Source organism: Callospermophilus lateralis, chromosome 3 (assembly GCF_048772815.1).
Source record: "Callospermophilus lateralis isolate mCalLat2 chromosome 3, mCalLat2.hap1, whole genome shotgun sequence".
NCBI classification, from domain to species: domain Eukaryota; kingdom Metazoa; phylum Chordata; class Mammalia; order Rodentia; family Sciuridae; genus Callospermophilus; species Callospermophilus lateralis.
In genome coordinates, this window is record NC_135307.1 from 100,240,580 (window position 1) to 100,260,320 (window position 19,741).

Below are 19,741 nucleotides of genomic sequence, written 5' to 3' on the forward strand. Positions count from 1 at the left end.
CATGCTGCATTCTAAAGTCCTACTCCCAACCTTTATTCCCATGCCATGGCTCCATCTATTCCGTTTTTCCTTCTCCAGTTCTCTTTCCTTCTCACTCATCGCCAGCTGCTTTTCTCAGTCTCCAGTTTGGGTGTGCAAAAACAATGCCAGTCAGTGAATACATACACGCTTTCCTTGTAACACAGTGAGCTGCTGTGCTAACCTTGAGATGTTCAGCCCTCCTCAGTAAACTCATATGCTACTGTGTCTTCTGGAAATTCTACTTTTCCAAAAAGAAAAAAAGAGTTCTCCCCAGTCACATCTGGGAATGGAGCCATTTCAGAAACACAAGTGCTTTTCAAAACTCTTCCAGTTTGGTTTCACCATAATGTAAATGGAAGAGCAGCATACCGATATAAATTTATCATGAGTTTAAGACATTACTACCTGTGAATATTTTCACTATACACTAACTCAGTTTTTCTTTTTAAATTAAGCCATTACCTGATGTTTTAAAACAACTGAAATAAAGATGCTAGGATTCTTAGCCTCTGCCATTAACTATCAATAAACTGTAGACAGCCAGCTAGACGCCTTTGTGGGCCTCTTTCCACTGATACATTTAAAATATGTGTTTAACTGCTCCAAGATATCATATTCCTTAATAGATGAACCAAAATGAAAGGGGAAAAATTTACCTAAGGATAAGGTCTAATGAGATATACTTCTTATTGCTTCTCGAGAAGTCTTTCTTTGCTCCACCTATTCCATACGCAGGGTCTTAAAATTGACTGTTTGCATTTCTGTCACAGCTGTGTATAGAATGAGGTGTGCCTTGAGTTATGCAAGGGCACTGAGGAACAACAATGGACTTGCAGCCATCCAATTTTCAAACCAACCCAGCAGATCACAGTTGGCTTTTTAAAATTATTATTGTTGTTGTTGACTTCTAATTATTACATTATAATTAGTAAATATGGTCTGCATAATATCAAATTGTGGGGAATTTAAAATGAGTTATTTTAGAAATGTTTTTAGTGGTTGCATGAATGTAATTTGTGTTCCCTATGTATTAGATGCAATATATATAATAGTGTGTGTGTGTGTGTGTGTATTCAAGCTACTTAGTTGTGATTTCTAATTTGTTATATCTTTTGGGCGGGGAGGGGGACGTCAGGGATTGAACTCAAGGACACTCAACCACTGAGTCATATCTCAGCCCTTTTTTTGTATTTTATTTAGAGACAGGGTCTCACTGAGCTGCTTGTGCCTCACCCTTGCTGAGGCTGGCTTTGAACTCATAATCTGCCTGTCTCAGCCTCCCGAGCCACTGAGATTACAGGTGTGCACCACCGCAGCCAGCTTTAATTTGTTATATCTTTATATCTTTGCTACCTCTTCTGCAAGTTTCTAAGAAAGGTATGTTTAAATACTAAATCATACTTATTTTCAGAAAATAAACCCAAGGTAACATATTAAAGAGGATGAATATAGCCAGGCTGTATGGTGCATGGCTTGGGAGGTTGATCACTAGTTCAAAGTGATCAACTTAGTGAGACCTTAAGCAACTAAAAAGGACTCTGTCTCGAAATAAATTTTAAAAGGTAGGGTAGGGGCTGGGGATGTGGCTCAATGGTTAAGTGCCCCTGGGTTCAATCACCAGTAAAAAAAAAAAAAAGACTATAAAGTACCATTAAATAACAAGGTTATTTATAGATAATAATTAAGTGGCATTAAATCTGTTGGCTTCAATTTTGTTCTGAGGAAATCTGGAGTTCATGGGGCTACTTTAAGAGTTCTAAAAACTTTTACTCAATTTTACTTTTTCTCCCCATTATTATTTTTTAACTGGAAAAGAAAAGTATACAATCAAATGAGTTATATACCAAATTTAAGAGACGTAACTTGTTTACTTACACTACTTTGCTATTATTTCTGTTTTTAGTGTATACATTGATATGTTAATTAACTTAGAAGGCTATAATTTATACTAGCTTTTTTTAAATTTTGTTTTGTTTTGTTTTGTTTTGTTTGGAATGGGGAGAAAGCTGGGGAATAGATTCATGTTTCCACTCATGAAATTATTTTAAAAAGCACGTGTGAGCCACACTAGATAAATGACAGGGAAGACTTGGGAACATGTGTTCAGCAAGTCTTTGCATTCATCGTGTTATGACAGCCAGTTGAGCAATAAGGAATAAACATTAGACATTTCATCAGAACATTTTACTGTAGAGTACTTTGGAGGTTGCTTTATGTTTGGAAGCCTTCTTATCTGACTTCTATACATATAATAGAACTATTCTAATTTCAGGCTACTTCTTGTCCACAGCAGATAAACGTCTTTGTGGCCAGCTCAATACTCCTGGGTAAGCTCTGAGGAAATCTGCATAATGTCATTGCAGCTAACCTTGCATTGCCTCAGAGAGCTGCTCTAGTCCAGCCGATTGCAAATTTTCTTTAGCAATAAAACTGTTTCTTCAAAGGAAACCTTACATAGCACCTCATCAAATAAGACCAATGAAAGTAGAACCATTCTAATGAAAGGAACGAAGGATAAGATTCCAACTCCAAGGCGTGTGGACCCATGAGGTACCTAACAAGGACTCCACTGCACCCATCCAGAAAGCCAATGCTGAAAGTGCCACCTCCATCCCAGCTCTAAATTATCCTCCTGGATTTTGGCTTTGTATGAAATACTACCTCTGTGCCTGAAATTGGCAGCTCATTTGTAAAGCCAACCAGGCTTTTTTAGTTGGCACCTCCTGAAGATGCAACCTCTCAGATTCCCCTCTAAGGCTCCTCTCATCTGGAAGGAAAATCTCAAATAGGGTCCTGGTGAGCACTCCAAGACGGGATACAGAAAGTGTGAGAGAAAGGATGAAAACTTTAGGAAAGAGTCCTGGGGACACTATGGTTGGGTCAGTCCTTAGAAAGGAAGAGCTTTGAACCTAGAGCTAAGTAGTCCTAGAAAACCTAGGTCAAACCAGCCAAAGGATAATCAAGAAGCACCACCCACCCTATAACAGGACACCAGTGTCCTTTAAACAGAAAGTGGAGGGAACCATAGGGAAGATGTTTGTCCTCAACTACACTGGGGATCCTATCCTGCTAAATGGACCATTGAGCCCATCAGAAAATAATGCAAGTGTCAGTGGGCTCAAGAATCTATTCTTGGGTGGAACTCTCCAAAGTCAAGACACGCTTCAAAGAAGACAATGAAATGTTGACAAAACAAACCTAAAATAACTGAGAATAGAATATTTCATGTTTTATCAAAAGCCACTTTTTACTATAGTACAGAACAGCATAAAGAAGTGCAAAAAATACTGATCAGAATAAAAATTCCTATCAGAGTGAAAATTAAAAATGATCTCCACTAACTTGATTTTTTCCTACGAATTCTGAAGAAATTTCTAGTATTGGATTTTATCCACAGAACCCTTTGACCCAGCTAACTGCTAGGTCATAAGGAATGTTTAAAGCTTCATTACTTAAAACCATTAGAAAGTTCCAGGGAAAGAGAAAAGGGCAAGAGGAAGAAGGGGCAGAGAATGCCTAGTATTCCGTACCTCAGCTCATGTGAGAGCAGGACACAGTGAACGCCAGGTTAAGTACAAGAGAGGCCCAGAAAAGTAGTCAAAGTCATATTATTAAAGTCAAAACCAAAAAACTAAAGAGCAGGCTTAAAAGGGTCTTGAGAAATGGCTTATGAATTTGGGAGGGAGAGTGTTCCAAGAATTCAGGAGGATGCCTATCTAGACAGACTTTGGAGTAAACAGCTCATCAGAGCCAGCGGTAACAATAGTTAGAAGAAAAGATCCACAGTAGTTGTTGCTTTTTTAAAAGACAAAGCTTCTCTTGCCTTCTAGGTCAAACAACTTACTGGAGCCTGCTCACCCCATCTGATTTCAATGGCTCCCAAACTATTCCAATCAGGTTCCTTCACTGTTTTTTCTTCCTACCTTGGGCAGATGGAAAGCCAAGCATCCAGGTTAGAATTTGGTCTCCCAAGGCCAGACCTTGTCTTTATCATCAGCCAAATGTAACATTTTGTAGTATAATGTTAGTCTCCACATTCCAAGAAATCTGATGGCAAAAGTTTATGAGTTAAGTGTTTGATCTCAGGAGATAATCCACTATTTTAAAAACATTATAAATGGTACTCCTTTTAAGGGCTTTTCAATATGTATTTGTACCATATAAAAAGAAAATTGTTGTGTAGCTATCAAATACCGAAAATAAATCAAAGCTTCTAATAATAGACAATGATGACATTACTCAATTTTCTTAGATATGTCACCCTAAAATTTTACATATTAATGTCCAAGAAATAATAGTTCTCAGACTTAAAAATTTATTGCATATAGTGATAGAGAAAATTAATTATTATGCATAAAAATTATAATGTTCAAATTGAAATAATTTCTAATGGTTTCTGCTGTCTCTAAGTAGTTGAAATACCCATGTTTTTAGCTCTTATAAACTGGAAATTTCTGACACAGGAAGGAAGAGATATTAAAATTCTATTATTTCTAATCGAAAAGGTCTTGATCTTACAGAGTATGCGTTCTATATATGTTTTCTCACAAATATATATCTTTTAGATATGCACATGGATAAATATCCATCAGTGGATTTTTATTACTTGTGGGAAAATGCAGAGTTTTAAACATAGTTTAGTTGTCAAAGTACTGGAATTGCTAAAGTATCTCTCTGATTTATCTGAGAAATGCACGAGAATATATGAAATTAGGTAGCACCAGAAGAACTGGTCAGCATAACACACCTCCATGAACAGATGACATATGAAATTATTTGTGTTCTCTTCACTTCTGAACACCAGGACTCAGAGATAAAGTCCTATTGGCTTCCCATAGTAGAAAAATGGAAAGGGAGGTTATTTCAAAGGAAACATCCTACCAACTTATGTTCCTTTATTCATGGCCCAAATAATTAGTAGGATGATCATGACCTGAGTCAACTGCATCTCTACCCACTCCACTCTCACCTTGAAAACCTGTCTCTCAAACCACATCCTCCTCCGGGTATTCCTTCAACCAGTGTTTTCTCCATATGTATGAATGCTATACCTTGTTGGTTAACTTGTACAGTTGTATGCCACTTCTAAAATACTCTATTCCCATCTCACGAACATGTCTCAATTCTCCAGTAAAATTGCATATTTCCTGAAAACTGCTTTCTTATGTGTTGCCTCTCCACAACCCCTTACCACTAGACTGATAAGTTGCTCAAAGGCTAACTGTGTCTACCATCTGGCTTTCTCTAACAGCCTCTTCCTTCCTCTGTTTCCCTCTGTTCCCTGCTGATTTCATTCAGGAATAACCAAGAAGTGTTTTAGGGCTCTACTGATAGCTGTGCTTTTTTGTTAATTTAAACTATATTTGTAGGGCCTGGAGGTGTAGCTCAGTGGCACAGCATTTGCCTGGCATGCACAAGACCCTGAGTTCAGTCCCCAGCAACACACATACACATGAATAAATTATATTTGTATGCAACTTAACAGGATTTAATACACAACTACTATGTCTCCAGTATTATGTTCCTAACTATGGGTGGCATGATAAAAACCTGTGATCTAGCACCACCCCGCTATATGAAGTTAGTAATCTGGGTAAGGAAGCAAGATAAACTCATGTGCAACAAAGAACAAACAAGACACTGTTATCAGGGAGCAAAACACCTGTTACACCATGTGGACTACCAGCACGGGATATCAAAAGTGAAATGGACTCGAAGTCAGTAGACCTGAACTCTGTTATTTACTTACTAACTGTAAGACCTCTGGTTAGTTGGGTATCCTCTCCTCATCTGTTTCCTCAAAATGGGAATATTTATCTAGCAAATTTTTGGAAGGATTAAAGGATACATTATATGAACACATTTGTGAACTGTAAACTACTGGATATCTGTAAGACGGTCGTTTGACAAGGCAAGTGGACCTCAGGAAGCTAGATAGGGGAAGTAATCTGATATGGCTTCAAGTAGAACCAGGACCTGAGGAGAACAACTTCAAAGTCAGGCATACAGCTAGACAGTAAGGAATAGGAAAGAAAATATGTTTGGTACCAAGGCATGTTTTTTATTGTTTGTCTTGTTTGCAGTGATAGGGATGAAACTCAGGGCCTCATACATGCTAGGGAAGTGCTCTACCTCTAAACTGCATCCCCAGCTGAAGTCATGTCTTCACTTTAATTTAATAAGCATTGAGGAGTCCTGCTAATCACTTCAAAGGATATGAAAGTGAAAAATGTATAACCTTTTCCCTTAAAACTTATAGGCATATAGAGATAAGACAAATACAGTAATAAATATAAAACTGGCTGTAAGCTCAAAAGAATGTTTATGAGGTGATATAGCCTGTTAAAGAGAGCTGAATAACTCACCATTAGTGTGTGGGCTTCTAACTCCTCCACCACCATCTGTGAATGACCCACATTCACCAGTACTCTCTGGACCTTGTTTGTTCAAAGATGAAATAAAGTTTAAACCCAAGAGACGCTTCCCAACACTAACAGTGTGCTCTATGATTCTAGGTTCAAAGTTCAGATTTTAACCATGAGAATTTAAATGAAATTAGCATTTAGATGAGGGCAGTACTATGGGAATGGGAAGGAAAGGATCCAAGAGACATTGATTTTAAAATAATAGAAAAATCCAGGTACATGCCTATAATCCCAGTGCTGTGGGAGGCTGAGGGAGGAAGATTACAAGTTCAATGCCATCCTTGGTAACTTAGAGAGACCCTATCTCAAAATAAATTAAAAGGGCTGGGAGTGTAGCTCAGTGGTAGAATACCTGTGGGTTCAATACCAGTATCACAAAAAAATAAAATAAAATAAAATAAATAAAAATAATACAACAAAATGCCTCACTGAGTGGAAAAGTGGCAAAGAATGAAACACAGGTGGCCAGGGGGGCAAAATGATGTTACCAACAGGATATTGAAGTGGGGAATGGGAAAGAACTGGAATGGGCATAGAGTAAGTGTCTGTGTGTGAGCATCAGATTTTTTGGAGGAACTAATGACAATATCAGATGGGCAAGTTGAGTGTGAGGAATTAGCAAAGCCATATCCACAGAGAAATGCTTGAAAATCATCCCCATGCCCTGTGTCCTCAGCCCTCAGTGAATACCATGGGGGAGCTCTGCTCCAGGTTGATGTCAAAGAGGGGATTCTCAATAATACAAGATTATGCCAAATTGTTCTCCAATACAATTGTTTTACACTCCCAATTTCTTATTCTCACCAACATTTGGCGTTTGTTGTTAGACTTCTCAAAAGGGAAATACAGTGTGATCTAAATTAGGATTTCTCTGACAGGTTTTAAGGTTGAGTGTCTTTTTTTAATTTGTTGAATACTCAGTTTGTTTCCTCTTATAGAAAAGCACATTCATGTACTTCCCCTATTTGTTTGTTTACTGTTTGTTTTTGTCATTGTTGGGTTTTGGGGGGTACCGGAGATTGAACTCAGGGGCACTCGACCACTGAGCCACATCCCCAGACCTTTTTTGAATTTTGTTTAGAGACAGGGTCTCACTGAGTTGTTTAGCTCCTCACTTTTGCTGAGACTGGCTCTGAACTCATGATCCTCCTGCCTCAGCCTCCCAAGCCACTGGGACAGGCATGGGCCACCAAATCCAGCTCTTCCAAACCCAGTTTTCTATTAATTTTCTTACAGTCACATAGGAGCTCTTTATATATACAGGCTACTAAACCTTTGTGCGATATATATATATATCAAATACATTCTTATTTCTTGTTACTCCTTTCTTTTAATATTTATTTTTTAGGTGTAGATGGATACAACACAATGCCCTTTTATTTTTAGGTGATGCTGAGCATCGAACCCAGGTCCCGCCCATGCTAGGCAAGTGCTCTACCGCTGGGCCACAATAATTTATCAATTTAAAAAACTTTTTTTAGTTGCAGTTGAACACAATACCTTTATTTTATTCATTTATTTTATTTTTATGTGGTGCTGAGGATCGAACCCAACACCTTACATGCACTAGGCAAGCCCTCTAGCACTGAGCCACAACCCCAAACCCTAATTTATCAATTTTTAATAGTTATTTCTCTTTATATTGCATTGAAGAAATTTTTCTTTATTTAAAGTAATAAAGACATTATTTTATGTTATTTTCCTAAAGGTTTTGCTCTCTGGCTTTAATACATTGGAAAATTAGTGTATGTAAGGATCCAATTTCATTATTTTTTCCTTAAGGACAATTATAATAGCATCATTTATTGAATAAAATTATCTGTTCTCCAGTGATTTGCCATATGTAGGTAGATCTTTTTCAGGACTGTTGCTTTCCCATTGTTCATTTTTACCATCTCTGGGTCAATGCCACAATGCCTTAATTACTATTACCTAAAAATGCAATTTCATATCCTGTAGGACTAGTCTTCCACTTTGCTATAGGTATTCCTGACCTTTCATACTTCCATCTAAGTTCCTCAAAAAACTTAAAGAGGATTTAACTGGGATTGCACCAAAATCCAGTAAGTCCCAAATTTTCAGTTCTATATAGGACAATGGGACATCATAGGTTAAATCTATAGATCAACTTAAAAGATTAACATGTTCAATATTTTGAATTTACCTATATGTGTATATCTCTCCATTTATTTATATATTCTTCAATGCCTTCAAATCTCATAAGAGAAGATATATAAGTAGAAAATAAGCATACAAAATATGTTAAATATCATATCAATATGGAACTGCAAATTAAAGTAACAAAGAAATGCCAGTACATGCCTATTAACATAACCAAAATCTATAACACCAGATTCTGATGAAGCTGTAGAACAACAGGAACTCCCCTTGATTACTAATAGGAATGAAAAAATGCCACAACCACTTAGAAAAACAGTTTGGCAGTTTGTTAAAAAACTAAACACATTTATTACCATATGATCCAGAAGCCACATGCCTTAATATTTACCCAAATGAGCTGAAAACATATCCATAAAAAAACACATGGAATTTTATAGTAGATTTGTTCATAGTTGCCAAAACTTGGAAGCAATAAGACATCTTTCAGTAGGTGAATGGATTAATAAACTATGACACCTACAAACAATGGAATATTATTCAGCACCAAAAAGAAATGGGCTATTAAACCTTGAAAAGATAAGGAAGAAACTTAATTGTATATTACTAAGAGAAAGGAGCCAATATGAAAAGGCTACATATTATATGACACCAACTACATGATGGTCTGGAAAAGACAAAACTATGGAGATAAAAAGTTTGGCTATTGTCTTATAGGGGTTAAAGGAGAGGATTTTTAGGGCAGTGAAATTATTATGTATGATATTGTATTCGTTAGTAGATACATATTATACGTATATCAAGACCTATAGAGTTATAAAACTAAGACTGAATCCTAATATAAGCTATGTACTTTGGGTAACAATGATGTATAAATATAAGTTCATCAACAAATGTGCCACTCGTTTAGGATGTTGATAACCAGGGAGGCTGTGGGGAGAAAGGATGGGGATGAATGAAAATGCGTACTTTTTTGCTGCACTTTACCACAAACTTAAAACTGCTTTAAAAAATAAACTATTTTTTAAGGGAGACAAACCATATGTCAAAAATCACATCTTAATTTTGAAATTTAAAATTTAAAAAGTTGGAAACAGCTAGGCGTGGTGGTGCACACCTGTAATACCAGCAGCTCCAGAAGCTGAGGCAGAAGGATCACAAGTTCAAAGCCAGTCTCTGCCACTCAATGAGGCCTTAAGCAACTTGGTGAGACCCTATCTCAAAAATAAAAGATAAATAAATAAAAAGGGCTAGGGATGTGGCTCAATGTTTAAGTGCCTCTGAGTTCAATCCCTAGTACAAAAAAAAAAAAAAAAAAAAAAAGAGGAAGAAGAAGAAGTAGTTGAAAACAAATTTCTAAGCTCTGGCTAATTATTTGAGACCAACTTAAAAAAAAAAACATGGCCAACTTATTTTCATCACATCTATACATAATCCATAATCTATATTCCAGTTAACTCCAAGAAATGCATCTTCATTTGAACAAAGATAGGCTAGGAATGTAGCTCAGAGGTACAGTGCTTGCCTAGTATTCTCATTGCCCTGGACTGGATCTCAAACAGTGAAAAAAGTGTGTGTGTGTGTGTGTGTGTGTGTGTGTGAATGTGTGCACGCACGTATGTGCATGCGTGTGTGTCTGGATGAAGAGGTTAGGGAAAGGCATGATCTAGAAATGAAAAGGGGTACTTAAGGCAAAAGAAATAGCAGCAAACCACTCTATAACAAAAGTCTAGAGCCTTTAGTTCTAAGAAAGCAAATTCAACATCACAACAAAACACAAAATGGTAATCCATACCTAACTCCAAAGAGTTCCACAACTACTGACAGTAGTGATTAACTTTCTTAACACCATTAAAAAACAGTAAATCCTCGTTTTGTGATTTCTACACACCTTTCATCACTTTTAGTTTTAAACACTTTCAGAACTCTAAAAACTATACTAGATGGGAATCTGTTTTTTAATAGAACTTTTAAGTTGTTTTAGAGAAAAATCATCTTGACTCAAATGACAAATATGAAATTACAAGCATAGAATGACATGGGAATGGGTTATTCTGCCTGTGATGCATGTAAGAATCCTTCCTAAGGGGCTAGGGCTCAGCGGTAGAACACGTGAAAGACCCTGGGTTCGATCCTCAGCACCACATAAAATAAATAAGTGAAATAAAGGTATTGTGTCCAACTACAACTAAAAAATAAATATTTTTTTAAAAGAATCCTTCCTAAGAAATATATATATTTGGGGCTGAGGCTGTAGCTCAGTGGTAAAGCACTTGCCTCGCATGCATGAGGCACTGAGTTCGATCCTCAGCACCACATAAAAATAAAGAAAGATACTGTGTGTTACGTAAAACTAAAAAATATACATTGAAAAAAATTTTTTAAAGAAATATATAAATTTTAAATGTACTTCAAATGTAACATAAATTGAATGCAGAGCAACTTATGCCTACCAATCCAGAAGCTGACAGTAATTTTAAATGAAGTTTGATATGTGGTTTCCAAAAATGATAAAAAGCTATACCAGTGAACCTGGAAGCCACTGAATTGAGACAGCCTGAGTGATCGAAACTGAGACAGCGGCTCAGAAGCACACCAGTTAAACAATGCAGTAAACAAGCCAGCACTGAAGATGTGCACTTGTCACTACAGTGAGCCCCAAGGCCTTAGTTGCTCTAGAAGAGCAGCAGCCCAGTATGTGCATTCTGCATGGAAAGGAACAATGAACCTTAACAAAAGTGTGCATAAAACCTTGGGAAGTGAGAGGGCTGGGAAGCAGAGCCAGAGGAAGGAGGAGGAGCCCGCTTGGCCTAAGCAGGGAATCAGAGACTTCACAGAGGCCCCTCTGGGCCAAGGACTAAAAGAAGAACATGAGCATCTACCCACAGAGAAGGACATGTGACAGAGGTGAATGAACAAATTTTACATAGTCCACAAGATAATGTGGGGAAGGGCTTTAACTCACATGTCAGTTAAATAAGCATTATCCTTTAAAGATAACAGAAATCATAAGCAAAATGATCATTGATGTTCATCTTAAAAGTGTAACTGATCTTTGATGGAATTTGGCAAGAGATGTCTGATGTTCAAGTACAAAAAGACAGACTGGGTTGAAAAGCCATTGAGAAAGGAGTACACATGAGGCTGACTGATAGATAGGGTGGGTGGGTGCAAGGGGGGTTGTGTTTAGACTTACAAGAATCCAACGGTTACTTAGAGTGCATCAAGAGGTTCTCAGAGTTGGATGTGACTAACATGGCATGTGGAGGTGGAGGAGGGTGTGTCCAGAACAGGGGCTAAAGAGATGGAACAGTGTTTGGGACCTTGGCCTAAAAGGACTCTTAGATGGCACTACAAGTCTGAGCTATTGGCAATGGAAAGCCACCATAGGCTTTTATGTAGGAGAGGAACATGAGATCTATGTCTGGAAGCCAGCCACAGACTGGGAACATAAAAGCATCTGAAGTACATGGTGTTATATGGACTGATGTTGTATCTCCCCCAAAAGTCATGTACTGACTTTTTTGATGGTATTAGGACATGGACCTTGGGGAGACCGTTAGGTCATGAGGACAAAGCCCTCATGAATGGGATTTCCTTACAAGAAGAGGTCAGAGAATTTGTTTGCTCTTTCTTTCATATAAGGATATAAGAAGTTGGGAGTCTGTAACTGTAAGAGAGCCCTCACCAGCACCTGACCACACTGGCACCCCAATCTCAGACTTCCGGTCTCCAGAACATGAGGAACAAATGTCTACTGTATATAAGTCACCCAGTCTGCAGTGCTTTGTTACTGTAGTTCAAAGTGACTGAGACATAAGAGAAGAGATGGTGAGGGTTTCAATTGTCAGTGACAGTAGAGATGATGAGAAAGGGGTTAATTCAATATAATTTCTTAACTGAGTAGTACAGAAGTTAAAGATAATTAAGACTTCCAGTTTAATAACTGAGTTAACGGTATTATCAACTCAGAGAAGAAAAGACGGTTTGAGAAGACCATTATTATTACAGCTAACACTTACTAAGCATTTTCTAAACCTTTTAAAGTACTAACACTGCAGTCTTTACAATGAGTCTAAAGGCCCCTAATCTATTGATGAGAAAACTGATGATACACAAAAGATTAAGAAACTTGTCCAAGGTCACATAGCCAGTAAATGACAGAAACAAGATGTGAACTCAGGCAACTCTCAAATACTGCATTATATTGTGTAGACATAACCCACATGGGAATTGTATTTGGCATCTGGGACTGAAGTAAACTGAACTAAAGCTCAAAAGAGTAAATAAGGAAATGGGTCATTTACACAGCTCTATGTCCCAAGGCCATGGGAGAGAAGATATACACACTTAGAGTGAAGAAAGAGGCAAAATCTGAGGAGCAGCCAGAGAGATCTGAAGAGACTAGGAAAGAGATTTTTAAATAGTGAGAGTCCCTGGGGTGAGTGGCTCACCACAACACAGAGATCCCAGGTGAACACAGTTTGCACTTTCTCTCTGTGAAAACAGGGGATCCATTCACAATTTGCTGGGATATGAATCCAGCTAAAGGATCCCTGCTCAGATTTCATCACAGGAAGAGAAGCCTGGTAAGATATGAAATGGGGAAGACAAAGAAAAACAAACAAAACAATCAATGCTCTCAGCTCTTGGAAGAATAATTTATGCCCATGTTTGAACAAAGCGACTCCTGCCTCCAAAGAAGCAGCAATGCAGGCTCATCCCTCAAGCAGCACCCCCACCTCATCAGTTACTCATTCCTCCCTGGTTCCCAGCGGCTGCCATGGGATCTCTGCCATGCTGCAGCAGTATCAAGAGTATAGAAGGCAGGGCTGGGGATGTGGCTCAAGCAGTAGCGCGCTCGCCTGGCATGCGTGCGGCCCGGGTTCAATCCTCAGCACCATATACAAACAAAGGTGTTGTGTCCGCCAAAAACTAAAAAATAAATATTAAAAAATTCTCTCTCTCTTTCCTCACACTCTCTCTTTAAAAAAAAAAAAAAAAAAAAAAAAAAAAGTACAGAAGGCAGAGCCCACTGCAAAGAACCAAAAAAAAAGGAGACAGGCCATAGCTCAGAGGTACAGCTACTTGCCTAGTATGTGAGCTCTGGGATAGATCCCCAGCACTGCAAGGTTGGGGGGAATAAATGTACAAATAAATAATGGTTCCTGCCAGGATGAGTTTTGGTTTTTAATGGGCTTCAAATGACTCATCAGTTATCATGTTGTCTATGCCCTGAGCTCTGGCTCTAAATCAACCAAGTTCAGAGGGAGGAAGAAAGGAATAACAGCAAAAGATGGACAGATATTGCAGGAAGCTTTAGTCCTGAGAAGAGAAAACAGAAGTGGAGTGGGGGCTGGTAGGGGCACCATTTCCTGTGGAACACTCAGGTTCTGAAGGTCTGGAGAGAACAGAAGCTGAAATAGCAGAGAGAGAGAGAGAGAGACAGCCCCGGGCTGGCAGGACCTGCTGACAGGCAGGCCCTGGTTGCCATGGTGCCACCCTCCTGGCCAGCATGGTCTCATCAGCACGTTCCTTTTTTGTCACAGTTCCTGTCTTGTGGGTAGCAGCAGCCGCAAGAAAGAAAGAAAAATAAAGTTGCTAATGGCTGCAAGATCACTGAACAACAGTCCTCCAAGGGACAAGAGAACATGATAAAAGAGAAAGCAACCAAGATGGGGGTTAATTCCCTGGAAATACATTAAATCAACCTGGACATTCTAGGTGTGAGACACCCTCATGAATAAACACTTCTCCCCAAAATTTACAGGTTTTTTTCTTTGTGGCACTTAAGATCCACATTTCTGGTGGAGCTCTGGGTTCACTCCAAGGTAAAAAGCACGGGCTTGTGACAAAGAAAACCAAATGACATACTGGTCAACACATTGAAGTGGAGGGCAGGACACCAGCAGGATGGCTAGGCACCGACAGTAACCAGCCAAATGACTTTAGTACTTACAAGCCTCAAATACTTCATCTGTAAAAGGAGAAGCCGGGACCAGATGAACTTAAGAATCCTCCCACTCCTTAATTTATGCTTGGACACACTCAGGGCAAGGGAGCCTTTCCACATGCTTCTTGTGGGACATTAAGCTGTCCACGTGCCACGGACCTGATTGTACCTCCAGGGACACACAATTAGGAGAGCAGCCGCAACTCAACAGAAGCAAAAAGTAAATACATACACATTCAGCTGGATCCATTTCTTGGATTAAACCCTGGGATAGTGGGCAAGACCATGTCTTATTCATCTTTACACAATTAATATCCAGCACATTCTAGGTACTTGGCTTAGTAGATATTTATTGCATCCATTAGAAGGCAAAATTTGAACGTCATATTAAGAAAATTTTCAAACATATTTTTTGTGGATTGAATTATTTTTGCCCCCCAAAAATTTTCAAATGGGTTGAATTGTGTTTGCCCAAAATTGTCACCTTAAAATCCTAACTCCCAGTACCTCACAATTTAACCTTTTTGGAGCTGGGACCTTTATAGAGGTAATCAAATTGAAAAGAGGTCAGTAGGGTGGGTCCTAAACCAACATGACTGTTTTCCTTATAAGAAGAGGAAATTTGAACTACATCAGTAGAGGGAAGGTGACGGGAGAAGACAAAGAGAAGACAGTCATCTCCAAGCCAAGAAGAGAGGCCTGGAATAGATTCTTCCTCACAGCTCCAGAAGGAATCAACCGTCCGGCCCTCTGATCTTGAACTTCTAGGTTCCTGAACTATGAGACAATAAATTTATGTTGTTAAAGCCACCTAGTTTATAGTATTTTGCTACCACAGCCATAGCAAACTAATACAATACCCACAAGAAAAGATAATTGTGTAATGAAACCACACATCATATGCACCACACCCACCTTTTACTCTTCCAATTCTTCACACTATATCTCTAAAATAAATGTGATTTTCCTTTCATGACTACATGCTCTAACCAAACCTAACAAAACTGCCATGACTTGAAGGCGTGTTTAAATGGAAAAAATACATCTTATACTAAAACACATACATACATTTCTCCATGAAAGCTACTAACAATATTAAAAACAAAATTCTAATATACTTGAATTTTGTGGATACATTTTTCAGAGGATGGTCAAGATTTTTAGAGCAATTCAATTATTTAGTGAGCTCTCTTACTCATCATGTTATCTGAGAATACAAATTTGTATGACTTTATGAAAGCAAAGGAAAAGAAAAGAGAAAGAATGCACTTGGTATTTGTACCCACTTGCTGGTCATTACAAATGCACTTTTCAAACTAATCTCAAGAAAGTGAACAGACATCAAGAAGTCTATAAAGAACATTGACAATATATACAATGACATTTATGATAAATTGCACATTGTTTAAATACCTGAAAATTGGCATGACAGAGCTCAAAACCACTACAAGGGAAAAAAAATAAGTAAATGCAAAACCATACCTTGACAGGATAGAGAACCGTTTATTGTGCTTTTCTAAAACTTTAGAGACTGGAGTTGCCAACAGGTCAACAATTAACAACTTCTAATCACATGTCCTGTTCATTACTTTTTGTCTAATGTTAAGACAAAGAGAAATGTTGAAGTCAAAATGGCCTGCTTATCAACGTTTTTCAAAGGAGCCTTTTGAAAAGCAGTTCACTCTATCAACTTTCAAAGACAGGCATCTCTGTCAGAAAACCACAATCCAGCTAATTAGTCTCAGCTGTTCCTCACATGGCCCTGCAGACCAGTCAAGTGATTTTGTCCCTTTCAAGCTTACTAAGATCCAATTCCTCTGGGCTCTCAGACACAGGGCAGCTTTATTAACCTCTTTCAGGGTTAGAAGACTAATGTTCCAAATCTCATTTGTCCTCTGAATCAAGAAGCTACATTTGTTTTCTTAAGAAAACAACTCGAAAAGTTATCATGTTGTCAAGGCCCTTAAAGGTTCTGTTGGCACTGTTTCCTTTACAAATACAGTGACTGACCCAAACTAATAATACCAGAGATCAAAGAGCAGATTACTTACCAGATGCTGCTCCTGGCCTCCAGAACCGTGAGCAAAACTGTCTGCGGGATTCCTCCCAGATATCCCACTAGCTTTTCAAAGTCAACACGACATGCACTCAACTTACCTCCCTTGCTTTTCTCCCCATCACTGCTTAAGACCCGCGTCTCTTCCTGTGTCTTCAGAAATAATCCCAGCACACACCCAGAAATCCCAGGACCCTCAGTGACTCCTCCCTCTTTCTCCTCCCACTTCCAATTGGCCTCCAAGTCCTAAGTGTCTTTCCTGCTCTCACCTTCATTCCGATTTTTTATTATTTTTGGTCTGGATGACTATGATAAACCACTTATTTTGTTTTGGATCCCAAACCTGGTCCCACCTCTGATTCATCCTCTACCCCACACCCAAATTGCTCTTTTCAAAAGATCAATGGGATTCCATCACTATGTTCTATAAAACTTGTTAATGGCTCCCAGAACCTCCTATCATTCCTTGTCTCCTGTCTGTGAGATGCTAGAGTACAACCACCAAAATTTTTTGTCATTCTCTAAGCCAGTGGTTCCCAAAATCTGGCCCCAAGACTAGTATCATCAACCCCATCCAGGAACTTGTTAGAAATGCACATTCTTGGGCCCACTCAATTGAATTAGAAATTCTGAGCATGGGATGCAGCAGTATGTGGTTTAACAAGCCCTCCAGGTGATTCTGATACATGGAAAAGTGTGAGAGTCACTGCTCTAAACCCATCAAACTGATCATCAAGAGACTTAGCCATGACTTTCCTTCTGCCAGCAATATTGAGTTAGATGCCCCTTCTCTGTGCTTACTATTTCTGGAACTGGTCACCGGTGTATCATAATTATCCATATTATCCATACTTCTGGGGTTTCCCTTGTTAGTTGTGGAATATCTCCAAGGCAGACATTGCATGTTATTTACCTTTTGTGTTGTTTTTGTTAATCAAAGAAAATTTTTATACCAAAAATGTCGAAAACCTTTATCTTTGATTCATTCACCCCACAGTCACAACTTGAGCACTTACTAATCATTAGACAAGACATTGAGCATATAACTAAATGATCCATCCCTTGCCTCTAGGAGAAGTTACTCTCTCATTCTGGCAGCTCAAAAATGACTGAAGACTCAATCAGACCAATCTACAAAATCACACCAAAACTTCAAGAGCTGTGACTAACTCAAAAAACTGGACAAGACCTGGAGCGGAAAGGGGCTGCGGGGGGAGCCGGCTGCGGAGGGCAACTGAGTGCCTGGAGCCCTAGGTATGTCCAGGTGGAAGAAGGCGAAGCCGCGCTAGGTGAAAGAATTTATTGAATTATATAGAAATGTATGTAGAGCCGCCGCCCGCGCCTGCAAGGTAGGCGGACCTGCGACCTACGGGCAGAACAGGTCCAGTGGCCCACGGAGGGGCAGAGCCGCCGCCCGCGCCTGCAAGGTAGGCAGGCCTGCAACCCACTGGCAGAACAGACCCAGCGGCCTGCCAGTGTGGAAGGCACATTGCCCCAATTGGAGGAGGGGCAGAGCCGCCGCCCACGCCTGCGAGGGAGACTTTGCAAATATACAAGAGCAATATAAATATATAGGGGGAAAATTGAATAACACAACAGTTTCACCAAGCAGAAAGAAACGTGAGCAGTATGAAAAGACAAGAAAGGACCACAAGCAATGCATGTCAACTCAACGTTAGAAGAGGTAATATCTGCAGCAGATGGAATGTCAGATAAAGAATTCAGGATATACATGCTTCAGATGATCTGGAGTCTCAAGGAAGACATTAGACAGCAAAATCAGACAATGAAAGATCACTTCAACAATGAATTACATAAACAAATCCAAGAAGCAAAAGATCAATTATACAGGGTGATAGAGGTTATAAAAAACAAACAGAAATCCTAGAAATGCAGGAAGCAATAAACCAACTTAAACACTCAAATGAGAATACTACCAGCAGAGTAGAACACCTAGAAGATAGAACATCAGACAATGAAGACAAAGTATTTCAACGTGAAAACAACACAGACAGCTCAGCAAGACTGTTAAGAAACCATGAGCAGAACATCCAAGAAATATGGGATAAAATAAAGAGACCAAACGTAAGAGTCATTGGGATACAGGAAGGTATAGAGGTCCAAACCAAAGGAATGAGCAATCGCTTCAACGAAATAACACGAGAAAACTTCCCAGACTTGAAGAATGAGACAGAATCCCAAATCCAAGAAGCCTATAGGACGCCAAATGTGCAAAATCATAAGAGATCCACACCTAGACACATTATAATGAAGATGCCCAACATACAGAATAAGGAGAGAATTTTAAAAGCTACAAGAGAAAGGAAGCAGATTACATTTAGGGGTAAACCAATCAGGATAACAGCTGATCTTTCAACACAGACTCTGAAAGCTAGAAGATCCTGGAACAACATATTTCAAACGCTGAAAGAAAATGGGTTCCAACCAAGAATTGTGTATCCAGCGAAATTAAGCTTCAGGATGGAAGATGAAATTAAAACCTTCCATGATAAACAAAAGTTAAAAGAATTTGCAGCTAGAAAACCATCTCTTCAAAACATCCTCGGCAAAACATTACAGGAAGAAGAAATGGAAAATAACAATGAAAACCAACAGTGGGAGGTGGTACAGTAAAGGGGAAAAAATAATCAAAGAGGAAAAACAAACCATGTTAAGTAACATAAATAAACAAATATGGCTGGAAGAACAATCCATATCTTATAATAACCGTAAATGTTAATGGCTTAAACTCACCAATTAAGAGACACAGGCTAGTAGAATGGATCAAAAAAAAAAAAAAAAAAAAGACCCAACAATATGCTGCCTAAAGGAGACACATCTGATAGGAAAAGACATACATAGACTGAAGGTGAAAAGTTGGGAAAAATCATATCACTCATATGGACTTCGGAAACAATCAGGAGTGTCCATACTCATATCAAATAAAATAGATTTCAAGCCAAAGTTAATCAAAAGGGATAAAGAGGGACACTACATACTGCTCAAGGGAACCATACACCAACAAGACATAACAATCATAAATATATATGCCCCAAACAATGATGCAGCTATGTTCATCAAACAAACTCTTCTCAAGTTCAAGAGTCTAATAGACCACCATACAATAATTATGGGAGACTTCAATACACCTCTCTCACCACTGGACAG

The 19,741-nt window shown here is 38.8% G+C and overlaps 1 protein-coding gene across 4 annotated transcripts in view; it reads right to left on the reverse strand.

The window, feature by feature from the left end:
- The window catches only part of Rab27a (RAB27A, member RAS oncogene family), an 81,835-nt gene that overhangs the window by 43,545 nt on the left and 18,549 nt on the right, over positions 1-19,741 (reverse strand). Inside the window, exon 1 of one of the 4 annotated variants that reach the window (XM_076848593.2) lies at positions 14,524-14,556. The exons of the other annotated variants lie outside the window; for them this stretch is intronic. The gene's annotated coding sequence lies outside the window, so the exon portion shown is untranslated. Of the gene's footprint in view, positions 1-14,523; positions 14,557-19,741 lie in introns of those variants that run through there. 4 annotated transcript variants of the gene reach the window in all.